Source organism: Ceratotherium simum, chromosome 3, assembly GCF_057802395.1.
Source record: "Ceratotherium simum simum isolate JZ-2026a chromosome 3, ASM5780239v1, whole genome shotgun sequence".
Taxonomy (NCBI): domain Eukaryota; kingdom Metazoa; phylum Chordata; class Mammalia; order Perissodactyla; family Rhinocerotidae; genus Ceratotherium; species Ceratotherium simum.
In genome coordinates this window covers 30,566,431-30,582,958 of record NC_141902.1, presented here as the reverse complement: position 1 = coordinate 30,582,958, position 16,528 = coordinate 30,566,431, and the positions used below count along the sequence as shown (strand labels likewise).

The 16,528-nt window shown below is 35.6% G+C and overlaps 1 pseudogene; it reads left to right on the top strand.

Annotated features, from left to right (window-relative positions):
* The first annotated feature begins 11,228 nt into the window (after positions 1-11,228).
* Positions 11,229-15,055, top strand: LOC147917514 (olfactory receptor 4F15-like; annotated as a pseudogene).
* Positions 15,056-16,528: the final 1,473 nt, after the last annotated feature.

The window sequence follows — 16,528 nt, the reverse complement described above, 5'->3', positions numbered from 1 at the left end:
CCACATCATTTTTTGGAGCTTTAAAACTGTTCATCCAACTGCACGCTGGTCCATCTCCACTTAAGGGCCTCAAATTTAACATATCCAGAACAAACTCATCATCTGCCATCTTTAACCTGCTACTATTTCATAAGTATAAGTAGTATAAGGAGTATAAGACCACTACAATCATGGGAAATGTAAATCCATCATACTAAAGAATTGATATTCTTACAGAGAACAGCATGGCCTGACAACATTTTAATTTTTGGTTATATGCAAATAAAAGGACGTGATAACATAATTTCTGCTATTCACAAGGTCTAAAAATAACCTGAAAATTTGTTGTGATCAATATCAAGAATCATCACATTGAATTGTTATATATGTAGATCCAATGGCTTTATTTATTATTTAAAAAAAGACGCAGAGACAATGTCTGAGTGCAAGTGAGTCTATTTGGAAGACACTCCTAGAAGAGACTGGTTCAGAAGTGGGGACGTGAAACACGGAAGGAAAGAATGCCAATACAGGGTGTATTAACTGGTATCTAACTACTGTGGACAACTGGGGTGCAGTCTTGCTATGGCTCTCTGAGAGACTGTATAGATTCTATGACTTATAGTTGTCCCACTTGAGAGGTAAGGAACCTATGTGTTTCTGTATTGGTGTAGCTCTGATGCATTAATTCCATGGCAGTTCCAGGCTTCCCCACAAAGTGGATTAACCACTTTTGATATCCAAAGAAATGCCCTCAGGCAGAAGGTCTATGGAGCTTGTGGTGTAAAACAATCTACATTCTTGGGAATATTAAGTGCAGAGTGATATGCGTGAGGCACCAAGAGCATCAGATACACTCCGTATCTTCCCGTGCTTAGAGGCATTCATGCTCCATGTAAGTTCACTCCATCATTGGTTCTTCAAATACATGAGTGTTAATGGAACAAGCATTAATGGGTACTCTCATTGCATATGTTCCCAGGATGATATTCATCATAGTCCTCCTCTACAACCCATTCTAGATTCCCCTCACATCTATGCAATACTTCTGCTGATCTAGATCACTTGCCCAGATCCACATCCTCCTACCTGAGCATACTGACTCCATGATTACCATGTTCCTGTCAGGCTGTAATTGCTGCAATCGCCCATTTACAGTTATCATCAATCATGGTTGAAGCAAGTGTAGCAGCAATTCTATTTCCTCATGACAATAAAGATTAATTATCCATGCATGATAGTAACTTCTTTCTTTGTCTGCTGATCCACAAACACAAAGAAACCAAAATGACCAGGGAGCTACTAAAATTTTAGGTTTATTGAAATGCTTACTCTGTCCCCAGAAGAAGCATTTTCCCCACCCCAGCAGAGGTCAAAGTTGTAGGTCCAGAAAGCTCAAATTCTCCAAGGAAGTAATGGTGAATGGAGCCACTCTTACTATCTACCCTTGGTCTCCAGACCTATGCATTCTGGGACACAATACGTTATAATGTCCGTTGGTTCAAAGTATATGTTGTGTGTTAAAACACAAAATGTCATTCTCAAACTGGCATTTACTTCCTCTTTTACTTGTACCTTTCAAAGGCTATTCCCATGTTCTATCAGACTACAGCTTCTGTTTGATACAGTATATTGCAGCACCAGTGAATCACTTGGTTGTGTGCCCATTGTTGTACTTTCTTGGCTGTCAAGATATTCCTTTGTCTTAAGCAATGTTATGAAGGACATTAGGCATTCTATGTATCTTTGGATCATTTAACGGCCAAGGTACTGCTGTAAAGATAGTCAAAGCCATACCTGGAAAACATGTTTATCCCAGTAAGAAAAATTACCTGTTCTTCCAGCATGGAAGAGATCCAATGTAAACAACTTGCATTCAAGTTGCTGATGAAATGCCTCAAAAGATTAAACTATGTCAAGAGCTGAGCATCCACGTATACTTCTGAAATGTCAAACGTTCAATTCTGGCTGTAGCTAGAATAGCCTTAATGAGAAGAGACCATGCTAAAAGAACCCATGGAAAGACTTCACCCTTGCCATTCAGAATTAGTTCATTCATGGGCCCATTTTACAAGAAAGAACCCATGGGAAGACTTCATCCTGCCATTAACAACTTCGCTCATGGGCCCAATGTGCAAGCATTGGAGTAGCTGAGCCAGATTATCAACTCTGCCATTTAACACTATTCTTGGAGTACAGTAAGATATGGAATGTAAGTAAGAAGTATACATGTCTTTCTTCCTGCTTTCTTCTGGCTAAAGGAGCAATTATACCACATCTCAACATGTAAAATTTACCACTATCTATTTTAAATGACAATCCCACAGTTATGCAGAAATGATAAAACTGACCCCTTGAGAGGGTAAATGTCATAGACTAGAGTCATTTGACAATTCCCAGCAAAGTGCTAGGTTTATTGCTACTTTTGCTTTCCTTAAACATATAAAATAGAAAAGTTAACCCATATGGTATGAAATGGAGGAAATAAATAAAGTAACATCTCTAGAAAATAATAAATTAGCAATTAGCAAAAAGTTGAGGTAGGAAATCTGTGCTTTTGAATGTACACTCATAATAATAAAGATACAATGATTAGAATAGCAAAGAAAGCACAGAAGATACCTTGTATCCTAAAATAAAGGTGGATTCTCAAAACAGGAGTGAATAAATCCATATGATTACAAATAATTAAGCATTCGAACAAACAAAAAAGTTGGGTTCTTCACAGACACAAAAAATTAGATAAACATATTTCACGATAAATTAGCTGGATCAAAATATTTTAAAATTACGTCTTAAAGCAACTTTTAAAAATGTAGGTGAAATTTATAAAATTGTGGCACAAAATATACAATTTTAAGCAAGACAACAGAAGTAGAAAACATGAAAAAAGAAAATACTATATTTTACTACCCTAACTTTAAATTTGCCAAAAACAAAAATAAATAGTTCCGGGTTTTCTATTTCCACGTATAAGGAGCTTGGAAGCCACTACTCCGTCCTAACGGCAAGTAAACAGTGGAACAGACTGAAAAATCAACAACTCTTCTTGGATCCAAGAGAGAGGAGGACACAGGGCAAACTGCTGCCCCCAAGATTAGAGAGACACCCTGGCAAATACAGGTCATCATGGCTTATTGGAGCAGAGACAAACAACAGAAACTGCCACAGGAACCAACGCTGGGGTAGGAAAACCTGAACCAAAATTGACAATTGCTGGAAGCTCAGTGTGGACAACTCTGTGAGTTGAAAAACTGTCCAGGGGGACCTAGCCATGGGAGGTCCCAACAATATTGTGAGATTTACTTCCAGGGGCTTGACCAGATTCCCAAGGTAAATATCTGAGAAAAATCCCCTCAGTCTTCCAGCAGAGAGAGGGGAAAAGGAACATTTTGAAGTATACCAGAGTGCTCTGTTCTTCTTAAAAAGCCCTGCTCTCAGGAGAAACTAATTAACCAGAACCTAAACTCCTGAGGCATTATCAGAGCCTAACTGACAAGGGGAAGGGAACTACCCATCCCCAGCCACTCTTGCCATCCTGTCCCACCTAAGAGGGGGAGAAAAAAACTGAGAAACACTTGTGGAGTTAACAGTCCACAGTGATAGGCTTACTAAAATACTGAGACCTAATCATAAGACTATAGAACAGTTATCTTCTGCCCACACCTCACCATGACATTACCAAAGGTCTATTTACAGCAGTTCCTTTTATCCAATACATCATATATAGCTATCAAGAAAAAATGGTAAGGCATACCAAAAGGCAAAAACACATTTTGAAGAGACAGAGCAAGCATCAGAACTAGACATGGCAGGAATGTTGGAATTATCAGACCGGGGATTTAAAAGGACTATGATTAATATGCTAATGGCTCTAATGGATGAAGCAGACAGCATTCAAGAACAGATGGACAATATAAGCAGAAAGCTGGAAATCCTAAGACAGAAGAAAAAAGAAATGCTAGAGATCAAGAACACTGTAACAGAAATGATGAATGCCTTTGATTGGCTTATCAGGAGATTGGACATGGATGAGGAAAGTGTCTCTGAACTGGAAGACATATCAATAGAATCCTCAAAAACCAAAATGCAAAGAGAACAAAGAACAAAAAAAACCAGAACTGAATATTTAAGGACTGTGGGGCAACCAAAAACTGTAACATATGCGTAACAGGAATATCAGAAGGAGAAGAAAGAGAGAAAAGAACAGAAGAAATATTTGAAACAATAATGACTGAGAATTTTCCACAAATTAATGTCAAATACCAAAGCACACGTCTGGGAAGCTCAGAAAACACCAAACAGGACATATCATTTTCAAATTACAGAAAACCAAAGATAAAGAAAAAATCCTGAAAGAAGTCAGAGGAAAGAAAATCACCTTATTTATAGAGGAACAAAGATAAGAACTATATCCAACTTTTCCTCAGAAAGCATGCAAGAAAGAAGAGAGTAGAGGGAAATATTTAAAGTATTGAGAAAAAAAAAAACCACTTAGAAGTCTGTACCCTGCAAAATTATTCTTCAAAAGTGAAAGAGAAATAGCAACTTTCTCAGACAAACGAAAATTGAGGGAATTTGTTGTCAGTAGATCTGCCTTCGGAGAAATGTTTAAAAAAGTTCTTTAAAAGAGAAGGAAAAAAAATATAGGCCAGAAAATCAGATCTACATGAAGAAAGGAAGATCATAGAAGAAGGAATAAGTGAAGGTAAAACAAAAGCTTTTATTTTCCTTATCCTTAATTTATCTAACAGATAAAACTTTGTTTAAAATAAAATAGCAACAATCTATTAATTATGTATGCTTATGTTTATGTTTACATCTTATGTATATATACATATGTATGCTTATATATAAGTGAAATGAATGATAGCAATGATACAAGGAGTGGGAGAAAGGAATTAGACTTATTTTGTTATTATAGGTATTCACACTACATATGAAGTGGTATAGTGTTATTTGAAAGTGGACTTGGATTAGTTGTACATGTATATTCCAAACTCTAGGATACCAATTAAAAAATATAAAAAGAAGTATAAATGATATGCTAAGAAAAAAGAGAAAATGGAACCATATAAACTTCTCAGTTAAAACCACAGAGGGCAGAAAAAGAGTGGAAGACAAAAGTAAGAACAAAGAACAAGGGCAAAAAATAGAGCACAGTAATGAATATGGTAGGTATTAACCCACTATGTAAATAATCCACTTTGAATGTCAATAGTCTAAATGTACCAATTAAAAGACAAAGATTGTCGGAGTGGATCAGAAAACATGTTCCAACTATATGTTGTTTATGAGAAACCAACTTTATTTATTTATTTTTTAAATTTTTTGTTTATTGCAGTAACATTGGTTTATAACATTGTATAAATTTCAGGTGTACATCATTATACTTCTATTTTTGCATAGATTACATAATATTCACCACCCAAATACTAATTACAACCCATTACCACACACATGTGCCGAATTATCCCTTTCGCCCTTCTCCCTCCCCACTTCCCCTCTGGTAACCACCAATACAATCTCTGTCTCTATGTGTTTGTTTGTTGTTGTTATTATCTACTATTTAATGAATGAGATCATATGGTATTTGACCTTCTCCCTTTGACTTATTTCACTTTGCGTAATACCCTCAATGTCCATCCATGTTGTCACAAATGGCTGGATTTCATCGTTTCTTATGGCTGAGTAGTATTCCATTGTGTATATATACCACATCTTCTTTATCCATTCGTCCCTTGATGGGCACTTAGGTTGCTCCCAAGTCTTGGCTATTGTGAATAACGCTGCAATGAACACAGGGGTGCATGTATCTTTACACATTGATGTTTTCAGGTTCTTTGGATAAATACCCAGCAGTGGAATAGCTGGATCATATGGTAGCATCTCAACAACAAAAAAACTAACAACCCAATTAAAAAATGGGCAAAAGATCTGAACAGACATTTCTCCAAAGAAGTTATACAGATGGCCAACAGGCACATGAAAAGATGTTCAACATCATTAACTATCAGGGAAATGCAAATCAAAACTACAACGAGATATCACCTCACGCCCATCAGAATGTCTATAATTAACAAGACAGGAAACAACAAGTGTTGGAGACGGTGTGGAGAGAAGGGAACTCTCATACACTGCTGGTGAGAGTGCAAACTGGTGCAGCCATTGTGGAAAACAGTATGGAGATTCCTCAAAAAATTAAGGATAGGAACCCACTTTAAATATAAAGACACATATAGACTAAAAGTAAATGGATGGCAAAAAATATACCAAACCAACACATATCAAAAGAAAGCAGGAGTAGCTATATTAATTTCAGACAGAGCAGACTTCAAAGTAAGGAAAATTATCAGAGATAAGAGGGGCATTACATAATGATAAAGAGATCGATTTTTTCTTGTATCTATATGCCTGCATTAAGGAAAAAGAAAGACCTCAAATAAACAACCTAACTTTACGCCTCAAAGAACTAGAAAAAGAACAAACTAAGCACAAAGTTAGCAGAAGGAAGAAAATTACAAAGATCAGAGCAGAAATAACAAAATAGAGGCCAGAAAAACAATAGAAAACATCAACAAAATAAGAGCTTCCCCCCCCGTTTTATCAAGAAATACTTGACATACATCACTGTATAAGTTTAAGGTGTACAGCATGATGGTTTGATTTACATCTATTGTGAAATGATTACCACAATAGAGTTAGCTAATATCCATCATCTCATATAGGTACAATAACAAGAAAACAAAAATAAATTCTCCTTGTAATGAGAACTCTTAGGATTTACCCTCTTAACAATTTTCATATATATCATAAAGCAGTGTGAACTACAGTTGTAATGTTGTGCAATACAATCCTAGTCCTTATTTATCTTATAACTGAAGTTTTACCTTTTAACCACCTTCCTCCAATTCCTCCTCCCCTCAACCCCCATCTCTGATAACTACAAATCTGATCTCTTTATCTATGAGTTTGATGTTTTTGTTTTCTTAGATTACACATATAAGTGAGATCATATGGTATTTGTCTTTCTCTGTCTGACTTATTTCACTTAGCATAATGCCTGCAAGGTCCATCCATCTTGTCACTAATGGTAGAATTTCCTAATTTTTTATGACTGAATAATATTCCAATATGTATGACATTTTCTTTATCCATTCTTCCGTTGATGGATACTTAGATTCTTTCCATGTCTTGGCTATTGTAAATAATGCTGCTATGAACATGGGGGCACAGATACCCTTTTGAGTTAGTGTTTTTGTTTCCTTTGAATATATTCCCAGAAGTGGAATTGCTGGATCATATGACAGTTCTGTTTTTATTTTTTTGAGGAACTTGCATACTTTTTTCCAAAGTGGCTGTACCAATTTACAATCCCACCAACAGGGCACAAGGGTTCCCTTTTCTCCACATCCACACTAGCATTTGTTATCTCTTGTCTTTTTGATGATGACCATTCTAACAGGTGTGAGGTGATATTTCTCGTGGTTTTAATTTGCATTTGCTTAAAGACTAGTGATGTTATACATCTTTTCATGTAACTGTATATCTTCTTTGGGAAAATGTCTATTCAGTTTCCTTGTCCATTTTTTAATTGGAATGGTTGTTTTTTTGCCTTTGAGTTACATATGTTCTTTATATATTTTGCATATTAACCCCCTATCAGATATATAGTTTACAAATATTTTTTCCTATTTCATAGGTTGTCTTTTCACTTTGGTTTTTTTTTTTTTTTTGGTGAGAAAGATTGGCCCTGCGCTAACATTTGTTACCAATCTTCCTCTTCTTCCTTGAACATCCACACCAATCTTCCTCTACCTTGTATGTGGCACACCACCACAGCACGGCTTGATGATCATGTTGTAGGTCCACGCCCAGGATCTGAACCCATGAACCCCAGGCTGCTGAAACAGAGCACGTGAACTAAACTGCTACACCACCGGGCTGGCCCCTCACTTTGTTTATGGTTTCCTTTCCTGCGCAGAAAGTTTTTAGTTTTATGTAGTTCCACTTGTTTGTTTCTGATTTTGTTGCTTGTAGTTTAGGTGTGATTTCCAAAAAATCATCACCAAGACCAACGTCAAGTAGCTTTTTTCCTATGTTTTCTTCTAGAAGGTTTCAGGTCTTGCATTTAAGTCATTAGCACATTTTGAGTTAATTTTTGTGAATGGTGTAAAATAGAGGTCTATTTTCATTTTTTTACTTGTGAATATTTAATTTTCCCTGCACCATTTATTGAAGAGACTGTCTGTTTTCTACTGAGTATTCTTGACTCTCTTGTCAAATACTATGATGCACTAAAAACATACTTGCTTGGCTTTATTTCCGGGCTCTTGATTCTGTTCCACTTGTCTATTTGTTTTTATGCCAGTACCATATTTTTGTAAGTACTCTAGCTTTATAGTATAGCTTGAAGTCAGGAAGTGTGATGCCCCCTGCTTTGTTCTTCTTTTTCAGTATTTCTTTGGCTATTTGGGATCTTTTCTGGTTCCATATAAATTTTAGGAGGGTTTTTAGGAAAGTCTGTAAAAATTGCCATGGAATCCTGATAGCGATCACATTGAATTCATAGATGGCTTTTGGTAGTGTTGACATTTTAACAATATTAATTATTCCAATTTATGAACACAGGATATCTTTAATTTATTTATATCTTCTTTTTCTTTCATCAATGTCTTGTAGTGTTCAGAGGAGAGGTCTTCTACCTCCTTGGTTAAATTTATTCCCAAGTATTTTATTGTTTTTGGTGCCATTATAAATGAGATTAATTTCTTTGTCAGAAATAGTGTTAGTTTATAGAAATGCAACTTTATTGAATTCATTGATTAGTTCTAATCCTTTTTTTAGTTGAATCTTTAGGATTTTCTATATATAAAATTATGTCATCTTCAAATAGAGACAATTGTACTTCTTCTTTTCCAATTCTGATGCCTTTTATTTCTTTTTCTTACCTGATTGCTCTAGCTAGGATTCTAGTACTATGTTGAATAGGAGTGGTGGGTGTGGGCACCCTTGCCTTGTTCTTGATCTTAGAGGCAAAGCTTTCAACATTTCCCCATTGAGTATGGTATTAGCTGTGGGCTTGTCATATATAGCCTTCATCATGCTGAGATATGTTTCTTCTATGCATAATTTGTTAAGTGTTTTTGTCATGAATGGATGTTGAATTTTGTCAAATGTTTTTCTACATCTATTATGATGATATGATTCTTTTCTTTCATTCTAGTAATGCGATGTATCACATTGATTGATTTGCATATGTTGAACCTTTCTTGCATCCCAGGGATAAATCCCACTTGATCATGTTTAATGATCTTTTTAATGTGCTGCTTAATTCAATTTGCTAGTATTCTGTTGAGAATTTTTGAATCTATATCAATCAGGGTTATTGGCCTATAGATTTCTTTTCAAGTAGTGTCCTTATCTGCCTTTGGTATTAGGATAAAGCTGGCCTCATAGAATGAGTTTAGGAGTGTCCCCTCCTCTTTGATATTTCTGGAAGAATTTGAGAAGGATTAATATCCCTCTTTAATAATTTTTTTAACAAAAGACCTTACATATTCACTTTGCATTGGGGCCCACAATTACATAGCCAGTCCTGAGTACAGGCAACGTATCTGGAGCCATGATATACAGGACTTCAACAAACTTACTTCTCAACCTTCATCTTCATCTTTACTCCTAAGTATATATGAAGATGATGAAGATGGCTGTGGATGATGCCTCTACCATACACTCTTATGCCTAACTTGCTTGTTCTGGGGTAGGATCATCAAACTTTTGTAACAGGCCAAAGAGTAAATATTTTAGACTTTGTAACAGATACACGTGGTATCTGTTACAACTACTCAGCTCTGGTTGTTCTAGCACAAAGCAGCCGTAGACAATACATAAACAAATGATTGTGGCTGTGTTTCAATAAAACTTTATTTGAGAAAGAGATGGAGGTCCAAATTTGGCCCATGGGTCATAATTTGCCAATTCCTGATCTAGAGTGACAATTTTTAGCTCTTTTTGTTCAACAATTTAGGATAGTCCCATACCACTTATATCCAGTCAGAATTCAATATGATTTAAGGAAAGAACAATTTACACGAAAAAGTTTATTCATTCGTTCATTCAGCACATTTCAGTGTTATGTGATAAATTTTGGAATGTTTAATAGAAAAAAAGTGTTGGATGGGAACAAATCAAGAATGTTTATGGGAATATCTCCCTTGCATAAAGGCGCTTGTTTGTTTCTAGAAAAAAATATTGACACGTTGGTCTCATTCTTTCCCACTCCATGAATGAGGGCTTCTGCAACACTTGTGGATGACTTCTCACTCTTCCCCAACTCAGTAAATCTAAGTAGGCTCATGGTTCCACATTTCCTATCCTAAATGGTATTTATTTTCCACCTACCCAGCACATTATCTCTCTCAATATACAAGAGAGATTCTTACGTGTTCCTTCTTTCCTTACCTCTCATAACCAAGGAACTCTTCTGATATATTTTCTCTTGGGAAAATTAACATGACTCATAGACCTGGTTCCCAGTAAAAAAATCACTAAAAGGTTGGTTATTAGAGATCTCAGAAGCATCAATGGGTCACTAACACCTTAGTTAATTAGTGCTACTAATTAACTGTATTCCCACTGGGAAAAAACATATATTTTTTCTTGGAGGTGATTATACTACAAAGCAGAAATCAAAATTATTGTTTCTGCAAATGCTACTGCATACCCCAGAAAAGAACAGGTAGGTCAGAAAAATGTTCCTAACATTGAACAGTACCACAACAATCTCTCTCTTCTTATATGTCCTTCCACTTTCTGTCTTTCTTTTCCACTTGTCTACTTTCCTTCTGTCTCCAGTTACTCCAATCCTTTGGACAGTATTATTACTATTTTAATCACTAAATTATATTTTGCCTGAAGAAGGAGATATTTCTGAAAGAACTGACATTTATTATGTCTCTTTGGTGAGTTGGTGTCTCAAGGATCTTATATGTCTCATCAGTTTCTTCATCATCTTGGATACTTCACATTTTCCATTGTAGGGACCAAATATATCCATGTCTTGTCAATCCATTCCCACTTATGCTCCTAACAGATTACACCAATGGAAATGATTATATGCCCTCATATAGGGAATATTGTGGTCAGTAAGTTCCATCCACTTGGCATATTTGATAAAGCATTTGATGACATTAGCCAATGACTGGGTCAAGAATTAAAGAAAGAATGAACATGGGTTAATAAAACGAATGTCCATCAGTTCTGAAGAGGACCTCTACTACAAGTGAGCTAAGGTGGTTAAGAGTAGAAATTAAAAGAAAAATTAGTAATTATGGTACATAAGTGAATAGGACATTGGCAAAATGAGTTTTGAACAGCTTTACTTGTTTGTGTTTTCAGTCTTAGGATGGTTATAATTGCTCTTGACCCCTGATAGGAGAGGAAATTCTCAATCGCTAACGTCAGAAGACCTGAATTCTATCTGATTTTCTGCATTATCTACCTGAAAATGTCCCCATGTTCTGAATGGTAAAGCCAAAATATCCAGCAGAGATAGCAACCAACTCTTATGTGACTCTGCCTCCAGAGAATTTCTGATTCATTAATGTTTTCTAAGAAATCAAAAGAACTAAATATTTTTTTAACTGGTTTGGATACAGTCTTCCCTCACGCTCTAAGCATAAACTCAGTATTTTAGGATTAACTAACTAGATGTTAGAACCAATTCTTAGTAAGTCTTGAATGACTTTAAAAAGGGTAATGACCACAACATACTAGTATGTAGTTACTGGTAAGTCTGGTTTCACTACATATTTTTAGAATTTCTATTTAGACAGATTTCTTCAGTCAGTCTTATCTGTTTTAGAAAATATAAGGGACTAATAGGAAGAATAAAACTAAGCTGGCAAGCTAAAGGGGTGGCTTATATTAGTGCTTTTCTAATGTTTTCTGTGTATGACTTGCCTTTTCCAAGTAACGGACACACCAGGATTCTATAAAATGCCATCTAGTTGTCAGTCATTTATCTTCTTTGACTCAAAACTCATTCACATATATTCATTTTTCTCTAAAAAAGGAAGCATGTACATTTCTGGTTAAAATTTGGCATAAACACCCAGGTTTTCTTCACAGTACATCCAGTAATTGTCATTCACTGACTGAGAAATGGCAGTTTAACCAGGGCTAGTAAAACTATGAAACTAGTGCCAAAAAAAAAAATAATAATCATCTACCTCTAACTGTGACATATATGCATATTCCTGTCCCTCCATAAATCCCACAGTATTCTTCTTTTTCCTTTTCCTGCCCATCTTTCTCTCCTGTCACTTTCCTTTCTTTTATTTTTCCTAATTTTTATTACAAACACATGCCAATATAGAAAAATACACAATATAGATGGTCAATGTTTTTAATTTTAAAGTTACCTAAAATCTCAGTATCCAAAGTGATCTACGTGAGATGTTGATGTATATACTTACATATTTTTGCAGTGTATACATATAAAGAACATATCACGTAAGACACACTCCTTTGTAACCAATTTTTTTCACTTAATAATTCAGTGGACATGTCAACAAATTTATATTTGCATCACTGATAATGGCCACATTCATTTTGGTATGAATCTTATCAATTTCCCCTTTCTGTATATCTTCTCATATCTTATTATTACTTTTAAATGAACTTCTAATTTTTCACTTTAGATTAGATAATGAATGAATCCAAATATATGTTATAGGTAAACATCTTCAAACTTTCTTCTTATTTGTAACGATAGCAACAGATATTCTCTCTAAAAAAGTTGTTGGAGGAAATTTTACTCACCTTTAAACAGGTTTTAGCAGGACTAACCTTCAAATATTTGAAGATAAGCTATTGTGACCTTTATTTTTATGACTCTGGGGCCCTGAAGTTTTTACACGCTCTTAGTGAATCATGATTAAATGTTTTGTTTCACTGAAGACACCACTATTTCTCAGTTTCATGTTTGAATTGCTGGTCACTAATAAGAACTCTCAAAAGCACAAAATCTCTCTTAATCCTAGCAAAGTACTGAAAACCCTCTTTCTGAGTCTTCAACACTCTTTCTTTGGGGTTTGCAGTTGCACATCTTTTGAAGTGTACCTTAATTATCCAAGTGACTGGTTGCAACCACAAGTATTGGAAACTATCAGAGGAGCATGCCTTTTCATTTTATGCTACCATCTGTGCTTAGATCCAACACTCTTTTCTTCATTGGCTGGTCACTATTCTATGTGTGATTAATGCTGAAGATTTCTCAGGTGTGACATAAAAGAATAACCAGAAAGTACATTCTTGTTGAGTATGTGTGGACAAATGTGATTAAGAGTTTGAACATTCCAAATATGGCTGACTATTCATGACATGGAAGTTTTTTGTCGAATGTATGTGGACCAGACTGAAGAAGCCAAATTATTGCACGATAAACACGGTTAAGAAGCTCTCTGTTAGAAGAATGTTACTCTTTGCCCCTAATTCCTCCACTTTACCTGCCACATTCCCACATGATTCCTTTTCTTTTCTCTGGTCTAACTTTTGATTATCTCTTTTCTCTTATTCATTTCTCTTTCTTTCACATGCCTTGTCTGTATGTTTTCTAACTTCACATTTTGGAACTTGCATCCCATTTTCCACAAAATCATTGATGGGCAAACAATGCATCAATGTTTGGTACCAATATTTCTCAATACTTCCTTATTTTCTACCTTCAGAATATTTCAGCTTCTCCTCTACTGATTGAGCCAATGGATAGAGCAAATCTGTTTTATCTGAATTTGTATTGATTGGACTTTCAAATTTGTGAGAGAAGCATCTCTTTCTCTTTTGGTTCTTCTCTGTGTTCTACATGGGTATTATCCTGGGAAACCTCTTCATTGCATTCGCAGTAATTATTGACTCTCATTTACACTCCCCCATGTACTTATTGGCCAAACTTGCTCTCTCTCTTTTATTATTTTGTGAGGCAGATTAGCCCTGAGCTAACATCTGTTGCCAATCCTCCTCTTTTTGCTGAGGAAGATCAGCCCTGGGCTAACCTCCGTGCCCATCTTCCTCTACTTTATATGTGGGTTACCTGCCACAGCATGGCTTGATAAATGGTGGATAGGTTCACACCCAGGATCTAAACCTGTGAACCCCAGGCCATTGAAGCAGAGTGTGCAAACTTAACCACTATGCCACAGGGCCGGACCCAACAACCTTGCTCTTTTTGATCTAGGTCTTTCCTCTACCACAGTGCCCAAAATGATCTCTGATCTTTTCATTGACTGCAATATCATGTCTTTTCCAAAATGCACGAAGCAGATATTTTTCATTCATGTCATGGGTGGAACTGAGGTGGTGTTACTCATAACATATGATAGGTACAATGCAATCTGCAAGCCTCTCCACTACCTGATCATCACGAGCCCCAAAATCTGTGTTTCCTTTGTAGTGGCTGCCTGGATAGGGGGGATAATCCATGTTGTATCTCAGTTTGTTGTTGTCATAATTTGCCCTTTTATGGCCCTAATCAACTACTTTTTACTGTGATTTTCATCAGGTCATGAAACTTGCTTGTGTAGACACAACCTAGAGTTTGTAAGCATTGCTAACTGTGGGCTTATATCTATGACAACCTTCTTTTCTTTAATTACATCCTATATCTTAGTTTTAGTCACTGTCTGGAAACATTCTTCGGGGGACTTATCCAAAGCATTTGTCACATTGTCAGCTCACACCACCGTTGTGATTTTGTTTTGTATGCCATGCATGTTTCTCTATGTGTGGCCTTTTCTTACAACACCACTAGATAAGCATTTGTTCATTGTTGACTTTGCTATCACCCCTGTCTTGAATCCTGACAACTATACATCAAAAAGTAAAGACATGAGAGTGGCCTTGAGAAGCCTGGGCAAACAGATTGTGGGTTCCAGCAGGATATCATAATGAATGGAACAGATACAGAATACAAGATGCTTCAGGCTCACCAGGAACAGAAAGTCATGTGACTGTCATCATTATTATGGTAAGAACTACTATTGGGGGAGATACTTTAACGAAGGTGCACCTGTAGAAATTGGTTGTCAAGTTGGAAGTTACTTTATTTTGCCAACAACAGAGAATAAATACTTCATTCATGTACTTGCGCTGAGAAGAGAGATGAGAATAAAAAACTACGCTGATTTCCAGAAGTAAACTTAATAGTATTCAAATACTATTTTCTGGGTGGCATTTTCTGGGCATTGCTGATTGTATTTACAGTCAATCATAAATAAATACCTAAAAAATTGATAAATATATCTCATAGTAAGCTTATGGAATCAACAGATAAAATGTGAGATTAAGTATATATTTTTAAATTTCTATTTTAATTTTAGTTTAACTTAGAATAAGAAAATCAATGATGTATTACTTATGTTCCCTGAACTCAGACTGGAATTTATCTTGAGCTTTCTCAGTTTAGGATGCTCTTTTAGTTTTGTGTTTAGATTTCAGTGACTGCAAGTAGAGAGAAAATTTCTTTAATGTTATCAATACTTTAGATAAATACAAACCAGAGTTTTTTGCACTTTTTTCTGCCTCTCTATTATTCTAAAAATGAGGACCTCCCAATATTCAATCATCGTGGCTTAGTCTCAAAAAAAAAAAAGAAAAAGCAGATAAGTAATAGTTGTTTCACATGATAATAATCACCCAAGGATGTGTGTTTATAGTCCTGGTTTCTTTGAATATGGTTTCCTGGTCAGGCAAAAGATCCCCCCAAAAGTTTATATATCTGTGTTTGATAGTCTTGGGTAAATGTAAAGCCAAAAATGGTGAGACATATTCAATTTAATTGGAAATTTTTATATTTTGAATAAAAACTTTATTGAAATTACACATATCTTTTTTGTATTTATTTCTACTGCTCTGTAAATAAAATCTGCTCAATTAAAAGAAACTAATGCATATGGTTTTTTTGTCCTGTGTTTCTCCAGAAACTTTTCCAATAACATCTCTGGCTTCCTCTGTGTAAATAAATCAATAATACTTCTTTAATGCTTTGTTATTCATCTGGATGGAAATTTCTTCTTTATTTAATCATTGCCAATCACTTCTTCCTTCAAATACTCTACTGGACTTCTGAAACACTATCATCTCCTGGTTTTCCTCCTACCTCTTGGAGAATTCCTGCTCAGTATCAGTTTGCTGAGTTTCCCTCATCTGCTCAACCATCAAACTTAATGTTTCTCACAATTGCATCTTTGGCCTGTTTTCACTCTATATTCTGTCCCTAGGTGGCATCCATTCCCATGGCTTTAATTACCATCTCTAGCTTTTAGCTAGAACCTCTCAAAGCTAGGGTACTAAGTCTTGAGTTCCTAATCCACAAATGTAACGGCTATTTATATGATGCTTCAAAGACATCCTCCACTCAACAAGTCTAAAACTAATCATCTCCTCCTCAAACCTTCTCTTCTTTCCAGGTCCCCAGTCACAATAAATGGCACCAATATTTACCCAGTTGCTCAACCCAAAATCTGGGAATAATAATGAACTCCTCCTT